Consider the following 14,265-nt stretch of genomic DNA (forward strand, 5'->3'; position numbering starts at 1 on the left):
CCCGATAAAAATGATACCTCACTTGCGTGGGTAGGCCTAGCGCCCGCGACAGGAAACACCCCAAAGCGCAACGTGGACACATCCAAAATTTTGGAAGAAAACAGAGGTGTTTTTTGCGAAGTGCCTACCTGTAGATTTTGGCCTCTAGCTCAGCCGGCACCTAGGGAAACCTACCAAACCTGTGCATTTCTGAAAACTAGAGACCTAGGGGAATCCAAGATGGGGTGACTTGCGGGGCTCGGACCAGGTTCTGTTACCCAGAATCCTTTGCAAACCTCAAACTTTGGCTAAAAAAACACATGTTCCTCACATTTCTGTGGCAGAAAGTTCTGGAATCTGAGAGGAGCCACAAATTTCCTTCCACCCAGCGTTCCCCCAAGCCTCCCGATAAAAATGATACCTCACTTGCGTGGGTAGGCCTAGCGCCCGCGACAGGAAACACCCCAAAGCGCAACGTGGACACATCCAAAATTTTTGAAGAAAACACAGGTGTTTTTTTGCGAAGGGCCTACCAGTAAATTTTGGCCTCTAGCTCAGCCGGCACCTAGGGAAACCTACCAAACCTGTGCATTTCTGAAAACTAGAGACCTAGGGGAATCCAAGATGGGGTGACTTGCGGGGCTCGGACCAGGTTCTGTTACCCAGAATCCTTTGCAAACCTCAAAATTTGGCTAAAAAAACAAATGTTCCTCACATTTCTGTGGCAGAAAGTTCTGGAATCGGAGAGGAGCCACGAATTTCCTTCCACCCAGCGTTCCCCAAGTCTCCCGATAAAAATGACACCTCACTTTCGTGGGTAGGCCTAGCGCCCGCGACAGGAAACACCCCAAAGCGCAACGTGGACACATCCAAAATTTTGGAAGAAAACAGAGGTGTTTTTTGCGAACTGCCTACCTGTAGATTTTGGCCTCTAGCTCAGCCGGCACCTAGGGAAACCTACCAGACCTGTGCATTTCTGAAAACTAGAGACTTAGGGGAATCCAAGGAGGGGTGACTTGCGGGGCTCGGACCAGGTTCTGTTACCAAGAATCCTTTGCAAACCTCAAAATTTGGCTAAAAAAACACATGTTCCTCACATTTCTGTGGCAGAAAGTTCTGGCATCTGAGAGGAGCCACAAATTTCCTTCCACCAAGCGTTCCCCCAAGTCTCCCGACAAAAATGATGCCTCACTTGCGTGGGTAGGCCTAGCGCCCGCGACAGGAAACACCCCAAAGCGCAACGTGGACACATCCAAAATTTTGGAAGAAAACAGAGGTGTTTTTTGCGAAGTGCCTACCTGTAGATTTTGGCCTCTAGCTCAGCCGGCACCTAGGGAAACCTACCAAACCTGTGCATTTCTGAAAACTAGAGACCTAGGGGAATCCAAGATGGGGTGACTTGCGGGGCTCGGACCAGGTTCTGGTTACCCAGAATCCTTTGCAAACCTCAAAATTTGGCTAAAAAAACACATGTTCCTCACATTTCTGTGGCAGAAAGTTCTGGAATCTGAGAGGAGCCACAAATTTCCTTCCACCCAGCGTTCCCCCAAGCCTCCCGATAAAAATGATACCTCACTTGCGTGGGTAGGCCTAGCGCCCGCGACAGGAAACACCCCAAAGCGCAACGTGGACACATTCAAAATTTTTGAAGAAAACACAGGTGTTTTTTGCGAAGGGCCTACCAGTAAATTTTGGCCTCTAGCTCAGCCGGCACCTAGGGAAACCTACCAAACCTGTGCATTTCTGAAAACTACAGACCTAGGGGAATCCAAGATGGGGTGACTTGCGGGGCTCGGACCAGGTTCTGTTACCCAGAATCCTTTGCAAACCTCAAAATTTGGCTAAAAAAACACATGTTCCTCACATTTCTGTGGCAGAAAGTTCTGGAATCGGAGAGGAGCCACGAATTTCCTTCCACCCAGCGTTCCCCCAAGTCTCCCGATAAAAATGATACCTCACTTTCGTGGGTAGGCCTAGCGCCCGCGACAGGAAACACCCCAAAGCGCAACGTGGACACATTCAAAATTTTGGAAGAAAACAGAGGTGTTTTTTTGCGAACTGCCTACCTGTAGATTTTGGCCTCTAGCTCAGCCGGCACCTAGGGAAACCTACCAAACCTGTGCATTTCTGAAAACTAGAGACTTAGGGGAATCCAAGGAGGGGTGACTTGCGGGGCTCGGACCAGGTTCTGTTACCCAGAATCCTTTGCAAACCTCAAAATTTGGCTAAAAAAAACACATGTTCCTCATATTTCTGTGGCAGAAAGTTCTGGCATCTGAGAGGAGCCACAAATGTCCTTCACCAAGCGTTCCCCCAAGTCTCCCGACAAAAATGATGCCTCACTTGCGTGGGTAGGCCTAGCGCCCGCGACAGGAAACACCCCAAAGCGCAACGTGGACAAAGCCAAAATTTTGGAAGAAAACAGAGGTGTTTTTTGCGAAGTGCCTACCTGTAGATTTTGGCCTCTAGCTCAGCCGGCACCTAGGGAAACCTACCAAACCTGTGCATTTCTGAAAACTAGAGACCTAGGGGAATCCAAGATGGGGTGACTTGCGGGGCTCGGACCAGGTTCTGTTACCCAGAATCCTTTGCAAACCTCAAAATTTGGCTAAAAAAAACATGTTCCTCACATTTCTGTGGCAGAAAGTTCTGGAATCTGAGAGGAGCCACAAATTTCCTTCCACCCAGCGTTCCCCCAAGTCTCCCGATAAAAATGATACCTCACTTGCGTGGGTAGGCCTAGCGCCCGCGACAGGAAACACCCCAAAGCGCAACGTGGACACATCCCAAATTTTGGAAGAAAACAGAGGTGTTTTTTGCAAAGTGCCTACCTGTAGATTTTGGCCTCTAGCTCAGCCGGCACCTTGGGAAACCTACCAAACCTGTGCTTTTCTGAAAACTAGAGACCTAGGGGAATCCAAGATGAGGTGACTTGCGGGGCTCGGACCAGGTTCTGTTACCCAGAATCCTTTGCAAACCTCAAAATTTGGCTAAAAAAACACATGTTCCTCACATTTCTGTGGCAGAAAGTTCTGGAATCTGAGAGGAGCCACAAATTTCCTTCCACCCAGCGTTCCCCCAAGTCTCCCGATAAAAATGATGCCTCACTTGCGTGGGTAGGCCTAGCGCCCGTGACAAGAAACACGCCAAAGCGCAACATGGACACATCCAAAATTTTGGAAGAAAACAGAGGTTTTTTTGCGAAGTGCCTACCTGTAGATTTTGGCCTCTAGCTCAGCCGGAACCTAGGGAAACCTACCAAACCTGTGCATTTCTGAAAACTAGAGACCTAGGGGAATCCAAGATGGGGTGACTTGCGGGGCTCGGACCAGGTTCTGTTACCCAGAATCCTTTGCAAACCTCAAAATTTGGCTAAAAAAACACATGTTCCTCACATTTCTGTGGCAGAAAGTTCTGGAATCTGAGAGGAGCCACAAATTTCCTTCCACCCAGCGTTCCCCCAAGCCTCCCGATAAAAATGATACCTCACTTGCGTGGGTAGGCCTAGCGCCCGCGACAGGAAACACCCCAAAGCGCAACGTGGACACATCCAAAACATTTTAAGAAAACACAGGTGTTTTTTGCGAAGGGCCTACCTGTAAATTTTGTCCTCTAGCTCAGCCGGCACCTAGGGAAACCTACCAAACCTGTGCATTTCTGAAAACTAGAGACCTAGGGGAATCCAAGATGGGGTGACTTGCGGGGCTCGGACCAGGTTCTGTTACCCAGAATCCTTTGCAAACCTCAAAATTTGGCTAAAAAAACACATGTTCCTCACATTTCTGTGGCAGAAAGTTCTGGAATCGGAGAGGAGCCACGAATTTCCTTCCACCCAGCGTTCCCCCAACTCTCCCGATAAAAATGACACCTCACTTTCGTGGGTAGGCCTAGCGCCCGCGACAGGAAACACCCCAAAGCGCAACGTGGACACATCCAAAATTTTGGAAGAAAACAGAGGTGTTTTTTGCGAACTGCCTACCTGTAGATTTTGGCCTCTAGCTCAGCCGGCACCTAGGGAAACCTACCAGACCTGTGCATTTCTGAAAACTAGAGACTTAGGGGAATCCAAGGAGGGGTGACTTGCGGGGCTCGGACCAGGTTCTGTTACCCAGAATCCTTTGCAAACCTCAAAATTTGGCTAAAAAAACACATGTTCCTCACATTTCTGTGGCAGAAAGTTCTGGCATCTGAGAGGAGCCACAAATTTCCTTCCACCAAGCGTTCCCCCAAGTCTCCCGACAAAAATGATGCCTCACTTGCGTGGGTAGGCCTAGCGCCCGCGACAGGAAACACCCCAAAGCGCAACGTGGACACAGCCAAAATTTTGGAAGAAAACAGAGGTGTTTTTTGCAAAGTGCCTACCTGTAGATTTTGGCCTCTAGCTCAGCCGGCACCTAGGGAAACCTACGAAACCTGTGCATTTCTGAAAACTAGAGACCTAGGGGAATCCAAGATGGGGTGACTTGCGGGGCTCGGACCAGGTTCTGTTACCCAGAATCCTTTGCAAACCTCAAAATTTGGCTAAAAAAAACATGTTCCTCACATTTCTGTGGCAGAAAGTTCTGGAATCTGAGAGGAGCCACAAATTTCCTTCCACCCAGCGTTCCCCCAAGTCTCCCGATAAAAATGATGCCTCACTTGCGTGGGTAGGCCTAGTGCCCGCGCAAGGAAACACCCCAAAGCGCAACGTGGACACATCCAAAATTTTGGAAGAAAACAGAGGTTTTTTTGCGAAGTGCCTACCTGTAGATTTTGGCCTCTAGCTCAGCCGGCACCTAGGGAAACCTACCAAACCTGTGCATTTCTGAAAACTACAGACCTAGGGGAATCCAAGGAGTGGTGACTTGCGGGGCTCGGACCAGGTTCTGTTACCCAGAATCCTTTGCAAACCTCAGAATTTGGCTAAAAAAACACATGTTCCTCACATTTCTGTGGCAGAAAGTTCTGGCATCTGAGAGGAGCCACAAATTTCCTTCCACCCAGCGTTCCCCCAAGCCTCCCGATAAAAATGATACCTCACTTGCGTGGGTAGGCCTAGCGCCCGCGACAGGAAACACCCCAAAGCGCAACGTGGACACATCCAAAATTTTTGAAGAAAACACAGGTGTTTTTTGCGAAGGGCCTACCTGTAAATTTTGGCCTCTAGCTCAGCCGGCACCTAGGGAAACCTACCAAACCTGTGCATTTCTGAAAACTAGAGACCTAGGGGAATCCAAGATGGGGTGACTTGCGGGGCTCGGACCAGGTTCTGTTACCCAGAATCCTTTGCAAACCTCAAAATTTGGCTAATAAAACACATGTTCCTCACATTTCTGTGGCAGAAAGTTCTGGAATCTGAGAGGAGCCACAAATTTCCTTCCACCCAGCGTTCCCCCAAGTCTCCCGATAAAAATGATACCTCACTTGCGTGGGTAGGCCTAGCGCCCGCGACAGGAAACACCCCAAAGCGCAACGTGGACACATCCAAAATTTTGGAAGAAAACAGAGGTGTTTTTTGCGAAGTGCCTACCTGTAGATTTTGGCCTCTAGCTCAGCCGGCACCTAGGGAAACCTACCAAACCTGTGCATTTCTGAAAACTAGAGACCTAGGGGAATCCAAGATGGGGTGACTTGCGGGGCTCGGACCAGGTTCTGTTACCCAGAATCCTTTGCAAACCTCAAAATTTGGCTAAAAAAACACATGTTCCTCACATTTCTGTGGCAGAAAGTTCTGGAATCTGAGAGGAGCCACAAATTTCCTTCCACCCAGCGTTCCCCCAAGCCTCCCGATAAAAATGATACCTCACTTGCGTGGGTAGGCCTAGCGCCCGCGACAGGAAACACCCCAAAGCGCAACGTGGACACATTCAAAATTTTTGAAGAAAACACAGGTGTTTTTTGCGAAGGGCCTACCAGTAAATTTTGGCCTCTAGCTCAGCCGGCACCTAGGGAAACCTACCAAACCTGTGCATTTCTGAAAACTACAGACCTAGGGGAATCCAAGGAGGGTGACTTGCGGGGCTCGGACCAGGTTCTGTTACCCAGAATCCTTTGCAAACCTCAAAATTTGGCTAAAAAAACACATGTTCCTCACATTTCTGTGGCAGAAAGTTCTGGCATCTGAGAGGAGCCACAAATTTCCTTCCACCAAGCGTTCCCCCAAGTCTCCCGACAAAAATGATGCCTCACTTGCGTGGGTAGGCCTAGCGCCCGCGACAGGAAACACCCCAAAGCGCAACGTGGACACAGCCAAAATTTTGGAAGAAAACAGAGGTGTTTTTTGCGAAGTGCCTACCTGTAGATTTTGGCCTCTAGCTCAGCCGGCACCTAGGGAAACCTACGAAACCTGTGCATTTCTGAAAACTAGAGACCTAGGGGAATCCAAGATGGGGTGACTTGGGGGGCTCGGACCAGGTTCTGTTACCCAGAATCCTTTGCAAACCTCAAAATTTGGCTAAAAAAAACATGTTCCTCACATTTCTGTGGCAGAAAGTTCTGGAATCTGAGAGGAGCCACAAATTTCCTTCCACCCAGCGTTCCCCCAAGTCTCCGATAAAAATGATGCCTCACTTGCGTGGGTAGGCCTAGTGCCCGCGCAAGGAAACACCCCAAAGCGCAACGTGGACACATCCAAAATTTTGGAAGAAAACAGAGGTTTTTTTGCGAAGTGCCTACCTGTAGATTTTGGCCTCTAGCTCAGCCGGCACCTAGGGAAACCTACCAAACCTGTGCATTTCTGAAAACTACAGACCTAGGGGAATCCAAGGAGTGGTGACTTGCGGGGCTCGGACCAGGTTCTGTTACCCAGAATCCTTTGCAAACCTCAGAATTTGGCTAAAAAAACACATGTTCCTCACATTTCTGTGGCAGAAAGTTCTGGCATCTGAGAGGAGCCACAAATTTCCTTCCACCCAGCGTTCCCCCAAGCCTCCCGATAAAAATGATACCTCACTTGCGTGGGTAGGCCTAGCGCCCGCGACAGGAAACACCCCAAAGCGCAACGTGGACACATCCAAAATTTTTGAAGAAAACACAGGTGTTTTTTGCGAAGGGCCTACCTGTAAATTTTGGCCTCTAGCTCAGCCGGCACCTAGGGAAACCTACCAAACCTGTGCATTTCTGAAAACTAGAGACCTAGGGGAATCCAAGATGGGGTGACTTGCGGGGCTCGGACCAGGTTCTGTTACCCAGAATCCTTTGCAAACCTCAAAATTTGGCTAATAAAACACATGTTCCTCACATTTCTGTGGCAGAAAGTTCTGGAATCTGAGAGGAGCCACAAATTTCCTTCCACCCAGCGTTCCCCCAAGTCTCCCGATAAAAATGATACCTCACTTGCGTGGGTAGGCCTAGCGCCCGCGACAGGAAACACCCCAAAGCGCAACGTGGACACATCCAAAATTTTGGAAGAAAACAGAGGTGTTTTTTGCGAAGTGCCTACCTGTAGATTTTGGCCTCTAGCTCAGCCGGCACCTAGGGAAACCTACCAAACCTGTGCATTTCTGAAAACTAGAGACCTAGGGGAATCCAAGATGGGGTGACTTGCGGGGCTCGGACCAGGTTCTGTTACCCAGAATCCTTTGCAAACCTCAAAATTTGGCTAAAAAAACACATGTTCCTCACATTTCTGTGGCAGAAAGTTCTGGAATCTGAGAGGAGCCACAAATTTCCTTCCACCCAGCGTTCCCCCAAGCCTCCCGATAAAAATGATACCTCACTTGCGTGGGTAGGCCTAGCGCCCGCGACAGGAAACACCCCAAAGCGCAACGTGGACACATTCAAAATTTTTGAAGAAAACACAGGTGTTTTTTGCGAAGGGCCTACCAGTAAATTTTGGCCTCTAGCTCAGCCGGCACCTAGGGAAACCTACCAAACCTGTGCATTTCTGAAAACTACAGACCTAGGGGAATCCAAGATGGGGTGACTTGCGGGGCTCGGACCAGGTTCTGTTACCCAGAATCCTTTGCAAACCTCAAAATTTGGCTAAAAAAACACATGTTCCTCACATTTCTGTGGCAGAAAGTTCTGGAATCGGAGAGGAGCCACGAATTTCCTTCCACCCAGCGTTCCCCCAAGTCTCCCGATAAAAATGATACCTCACTTTCGTGGGTAGGCCTAGCGCCCGCGACAGGAAACACCCCAAAGCGCAACGTGGACACATCCAAAATTTTGGAAGAAAACAGAGGTGTTTTTTGCGAACTGCCTACCTGTAGATTTTGGCCTCTAGCTCAGCCGGCACCTAGGGAAACCTACCAAACCTGTGCATTTCTGAAAACTAGAGACTTAGGGGAATCCAAGGAGGGGTGACTTGCGGGGCTCGGACCAGGTTCTGTTACCCAGAATCCTTTGCAAACCTCAAAATTTGGCTAAAAAAACACATGTTCCTCATATTTCTGTGGCAGAAAGTTCTGGCATCTGAGAGGAGCCACAAATGTCCTTCCACCAAGCGTTCCCCCAAGTCTCCCGACAAAAATGATGCCTCACTTGCGTGGGTAGGCCTAGCGCCCGCGACAGGAAACACCCCAAAGCGCAACGTGGACAAAGCCAAAATTTTGGAAGAAAACAGAGGTGTTTTTTGCGAAGTGCCTACCTGTAGATTTTGGCCTCTAGCTCAGCCGGCACCTAGGGAAACCTACCAAACCTGTGCATTTCTGAAAACTAGAGACCTAGGGGAATCCAAGATGGGGTGACTTGCGGGGCTCGGACCAGGTTCTGTTACCCAGAATCCTTTGCAAACCTCAAAATTTGGCTAAAAAAAACATGTTCCTCACATTTCTGTGGCAGAAAGTTCTGGAATCTGAGAGGAGCCACAAATTTCCTTCCACCCAGCGTTCCCCCAAGTCTCCCGATAAAAATGATACCTCACTTGCGTGGGTAGGCCTAGCGCCCGCGACAGGAAACACCCCAAAGCGCAACGTGGACACATCCAAAATTTTGGAAGAAAACAGAGGTGTTTTTTGCGAAGTGCCTACCTGTAGATTTTGGCCTCTAGCTCAGCCGGCACCTTGGGAAACCTACCAAACCTGTGCTTTTCTGAAAACTAGAGACCTAGGGGAATCCAAGATGGGGTGACTTGCGGGGCTCGGACCAGGTTCTGTTACCCAGAATCCTTTGCAAACCTCAAAATTTGGCTAAAAAAAACACATGTTCCTCACATTTCTGTGGCAGAAAGTTCTGGAATCTGAGAGGAGCCACAAATTTCCTTCCACCCAGCGTTCCCCCAAGTCTCCCGATAAAAATGATGCCTCACTTGCGTGGGTAGGCCTAGCGCCCGTGACAAGAAACACGCCAAAGCGCAACATGGACACATCCAAAATTTTGGAAGAAAACAGAGGTTTTTTTGCGAAGTGCCTACCTGTAGATTTTGGCCTCTAGCTCAGCCGGCACCTAGGGAAACCTACCAAACCTGTGCATTTCTGAAAACTAGAGACCTAGGGGAATCCAAGATGGGGTGACTTGCGGGGCTCGGACCAGGTTCTGTTACCCAGAATCCTTTGCAAACCTCAAAATTTGGCTAATAAAACACATGTTCCTCACATTTCTGTGGCAGAAAGTTCTGGAATCTGAGAGGAGCCACAAATTTCCTTCCACCCAGCGTTCCCCCAAGTCTCCCGATAAAAATGATACCTCACTTGCGTGGGTAGGCCTAGCGCCCGCGACAGGAAACACCCAAAAGCGCAACATGGACACAGCAAAAATTTTGGAAGAAAACAGAGGTGTTTTTTGCGAAGTGCCTACCTGTAGATTTTGGCCTCTAGCTCAGCCGGCACCTAGGGAAACCTACAAAACCTGTGCATTTCTGAAAACTAGAGACCTAGGGGAATCCAAGACGGGATGACTTGCGGGGCTCGGACCAGGTTCTGTTACCCAGAATCCTTTGCAAACCTCAACATTTGGCTAAAAAAACACATGTTCCTCACATTTCTGTGGCAGAAAGTTCTGGAATCTGAGAGGAGCCACAAATTTCCTTCCACCCAGCGTTCCCCCAAGTCGCCCGATAAAAATGATACCTCACTTGCGTGGGTAGGCCTAGCGCCCGCGACAGGAAACACCCCAAAGCGCAACGTGGACACATCCAAAATTTTGGAAGAAAACAGAGGTGTTTTTTGCGTAGTGCCTACCTGTAGATTTTGGCCTCTAGCTCAGCCGGCACCTTGGGAAACCTACCAAACCTGTGCATTTCTGAACACTAGAGACCTAGGGGAATCCAAGATGGGGTGACTTGCGGGGCTCGGACCAGGTTCTGTTACCCAGAATCCTTTGCAAACCTCAAAATTTGGCTAAAAAAACACATGTTCCTCACATTTCTGTGGCAGAAAGTTCTGGAATCTGAGAGGAGCCATAAATTTTCTTCCACCCAGCGTTCCCCCAAGCCTCCCGATAAAAATGATACCTCACTTGCGTGGGTAGGCCTAGCGCCCGCGACAGGAAACACCCCAAAGCGCAACGTGGACACATCCAAAAATTTTTACGAAAACACAGGTGTTTTTTGCGAAGGGCCTACCTGTAAATTTTGGCCTCTAGCTCAGCCGGCACCTAGGGAAACCTACCAAACCTGTGCATTTCTGAAAACTAGAGACCTAGGGGAATCCAAGATGGGGTGACTTGCGGGGCTCGGACCAGGTTCTGTTACCCAGAATCCTTTGCAAACCTCAAAATTTGGCTAAAAAAACACATGTTCCTCACATTTCTGTGGCAGAAAGTTCTGGAATCGGAGAGGAGCCACGAATTTCCTTCCACCCAGCGTTCCCCCAAGTCTCCCGATAAAAATGACACCTCACTTTCGTGGGTAGGCCTAGCGCCCGCGACAGGAAACACCCCAAAGCGCAACGTGGACACATCCAAAATTTTGGAAGAAAACAGAGGTGTTTTTTGCGAACTGCCTACCTGTAGATTTTGGCTTCTAGCTCAGCCGGCACCTAGGGAAACCTACCAGACCTGTGCATTTCTGAAAACTAGAGACTTAGGGGAATCCAAGGAGGGGTGACTTGCGGGGCTCGGACCAGGTTCTGTTACCAAGAATCCTTTGCAAACCTCAAAATTTGGCTAAAAAAACACATGTTCCTCACATTTCTGTGGCAGAAAGTTCTGGCATCTGAGAGGAGCCACAAATTTCCTTCCACCAAGCGTTCCCCCAAGTCTCCCGACAAAAATGATGCCTCACTTGCGTGGGTAGGCCTAGCGCCCGCGACAGGAAACACCCCAAAGCGCAACGTGGACACATCCAAAATTTTGGAAGAAAACAGAGGTGTTTTTTGCGAAGTGCCTACCTGTAGATTTTGGCCTCTAGCTCAGCCGGCACCTAGGGAAACCTACCAAACCTGTGCATTTCTGAAAACTAGAGACCTAGGGGAATCCAAGATGGGGTGACTTGCGGGGCTCGGACCAGGTTCTGTTACCCAGAATCCTTTGCAAACCTCAAAATTTGGCTAAAAAAAACATGTTCCTCACATTTCTGTGGCAGAAAGTTCTGGAATCTGAGAGGAGCCACAAATTTCCTTCCACCCAGCGTTCCCCCAAGCCTCCCGATAAAAATGATACCTCACTTGCGTGGGTAGGCCTAGCGCCCGCGACAGGAAACACCCCAAAGCGCAACGTGGACACATCCAAAATTTTTGAAGAAAACACAGGTGTTTTTTGCGAAGGGCCTACCTGTAAATTTTGGCCTCTAGCTCAGCCGGCACCTAGGGAAACCTACCAAACCTGTGCATTTCTGAAAACTAGAGACCTAGGGGAATCCAAGATGGGGTGACTTGCGGGGCTCGGACCAGGTTCTGTTACCCAGAATCCTTTGCAAACCTCAAAATTTGGCTAATAAAACACATGTTCCTCACATTTCTGTGGCAGAAAGTTCTGGAATCTGAGAGGAGCCACAAATTTCCTTCCACCCAGCGTTCCCCCAAGTCTCCCGATAAAAATGATACCTCACTTGCGTGGGTAGGCCTAGCGCCCGCGACAGGAAACACCCCAAAGCGCAACGTGGACACATCCAAAATTTTGGAAGAAAACAGAGGTGTTTTTTGCGAAGTGCCTACCTGTAGATTTTGGCCTCTAGCTCAGCCGGCACCTAGGGAAACCTACCAAACCTGTGCATTTCTGAAAACTAGAGACCTAGGGGAATCCAAGATGGGGTGACTTGCGGGGCTCGGACCAGGTTCTGTTACCCAGAATCCTTTGCAAACCTCAAACTTTGGCTAAAAAAACACATGTTCCTCACATTTCTGTGGCAGAAAGTTCTGGAATCTGAGAGGAGCCACAAATTTCCTTCCACCCAGCGTTCCCCCAAGCCTCCCGATAAAAATGATACCTCACTTGCGTGGGTAGGCCTAGCGCCCGCGACAGGAAACACCCCAAAGCGCAACGTGGACACATCCAAAATTTTTGAAGAAAACACAGGTGTTTTTTGCGAAGGGCCTACCAGTAAATTTTGGCCTCTAGCTCAGCCGGCACCTAGGGAAACCTACCAAACCTGTGCATTTCTGAAAACTACAGACCTAGGGGAATCCAAGATGGGGTGACTTGCGGGGCTCGGACCAGGTTCTGTTACCCAGAATCCTTTGCAAACCTCAAAATTTGGCTAAAAAAACACATGTTCCTCACATTTCTGTGGCAGAAAGTTCTGGAATCGGAGAGGAGCCACGAATTTCCTTCCACCCAGCGTTCCCCCAAGTCTCCCGATAAAAATGACACCTCACTTTCGTGGGTAGGCCTAGCGCCCGCGACAGGAAACACCCCAAAGCGCAACGTGGACACATCCAAAATTTTGGAAGAAAACAGAGGTGTTTTTTGCGAACTGCCTACCTGTAGATTTTGGCCTCTAGCTCAGCCGGCACCTAGGGAAACCTACCAGACCTGTGCATTTCTGAAAACTAGAGACTTAGGGGAATCCAAGGAGGGGTGACTTGCGGGGCTCGGACCAGGTTCTGTTACCAAGAATCCTTTGCAAACCTCAAAATTTGGCTAAAAAAACACATGTTCCTCACATTTCTGTGGCAGAAAGTTCTGGCATCTGAGAGGAGCCACAAATTTCCTTCCACCAAGCGTTCCCCCAAGTCTCCCGACAAAAATGATGCCTCACTTGCGTGGGTAGGCCTAGCGCCCGCGACAGGAAACACCCCAAAGCGCAACGTGGACACATCCAAAATTTTGGAAGAAAACAGAGGTGTTTTTTGCGAAGTGCCTACCTGTAGATTTTGGCCTCTAGCTCAGCCGGCACCTAGGGAAACCTACGAAACCTGTGCATTTCTGAAAACTAGAGACCTAGGGGAATCCAAGATGGGGTGACTTGCGGGGCTCGGACCAGGTTCTGTTACCCAGAATCCTTTGCAAACCTCAAAATTTGGCTAATAAAACACATGTTCCTCACATTTCTGTGGCAGAAAGTTCTGGAATCTGAGAGGAGCCACGAATTTCCTTCCACCCAGCGTTCCCCCAAGTCTCCCGATAAAAATGATACCTCACTTGCGTGGGTAGGCCTAGCGCCCGCGACAGGAAACACCCCAAAGCGCAACGTGGACACATCCAAAATTTTGGAAGAAAACAGAGGTGTTTTTTGCGAAGTGCCTACCTGTAGATTTTGGCCTCTAGCTCAGCCGGCACCTAGGGAAACCTACCAAACCTGTGCATTTCTGAAAACTAGAGACCTAGGGGAATCCAAGATGGGGTGACTTGCGGGGCTCGGACCAGGTTCTGTTACCCAGAATCCTTTGCAAACCTCAAAATTTAGCTAAAAAAACACATGTTCCTCACATTTCTGTGGCAGAAAGTTCTGGAATCTGAGAGGAGCCACAAATTTCCTTCCACCCAGCGTTCCCCCAAGCCTCCCGATAAAAATGATACCTCACTTGCGTGGGTAGGCCTAGCGCCCGCGACAGGAAACACCCCAAAGCGCAACGTGGACACATTCAAAATTTTTGAAGAAAACACAGGTGTTTTTTGCGAAGGGCCTACCAGTAAATTTTGGCCTCTAGCTCAGCCGGCACCTAGGGAAACCTACCAAACCTGTGCATTTCTGAAAACTACAGACCTAGGGGAATCCAAGATGGGGTGACTTGCGGGGCTCGGACCAGGTTCTGTTACCCAGAATCCTTTGCAAACCTCAAAATTTGGCTAAAAAAACACATGTTCCTCACATTTCTGTGGCAGAAAGTTCTGGAATCGGAGAGGAGCCACGAATTTCCTTCCACCCAGCGTTCCCCCAAGTCTCCCGATAAAAATGATACCTCACTTTCGTGGGTAGGCCTAGCGCCCGCGACAGGAAACACCCCAAAGCGCAACGTGGACACATCCAAAATTTTGGAAGAAAAC

The sequence above is a fragment of the Pleurodeles waltl genome, chromosome 1_2 (genome assembly GCF_031143425.1).
Source record: "Pleurodeles waltl isolate 20211129_DDA chromosome 1_2, aPleWal1.hap1.20221129, whole genome shotgun sequence".
Lineage (NCBI taxonomy): Eukaryota > Metazoa > Chordata > Amphibia > Caudata > Salamandridae > Pleurodeles > Pleurodeles waltl.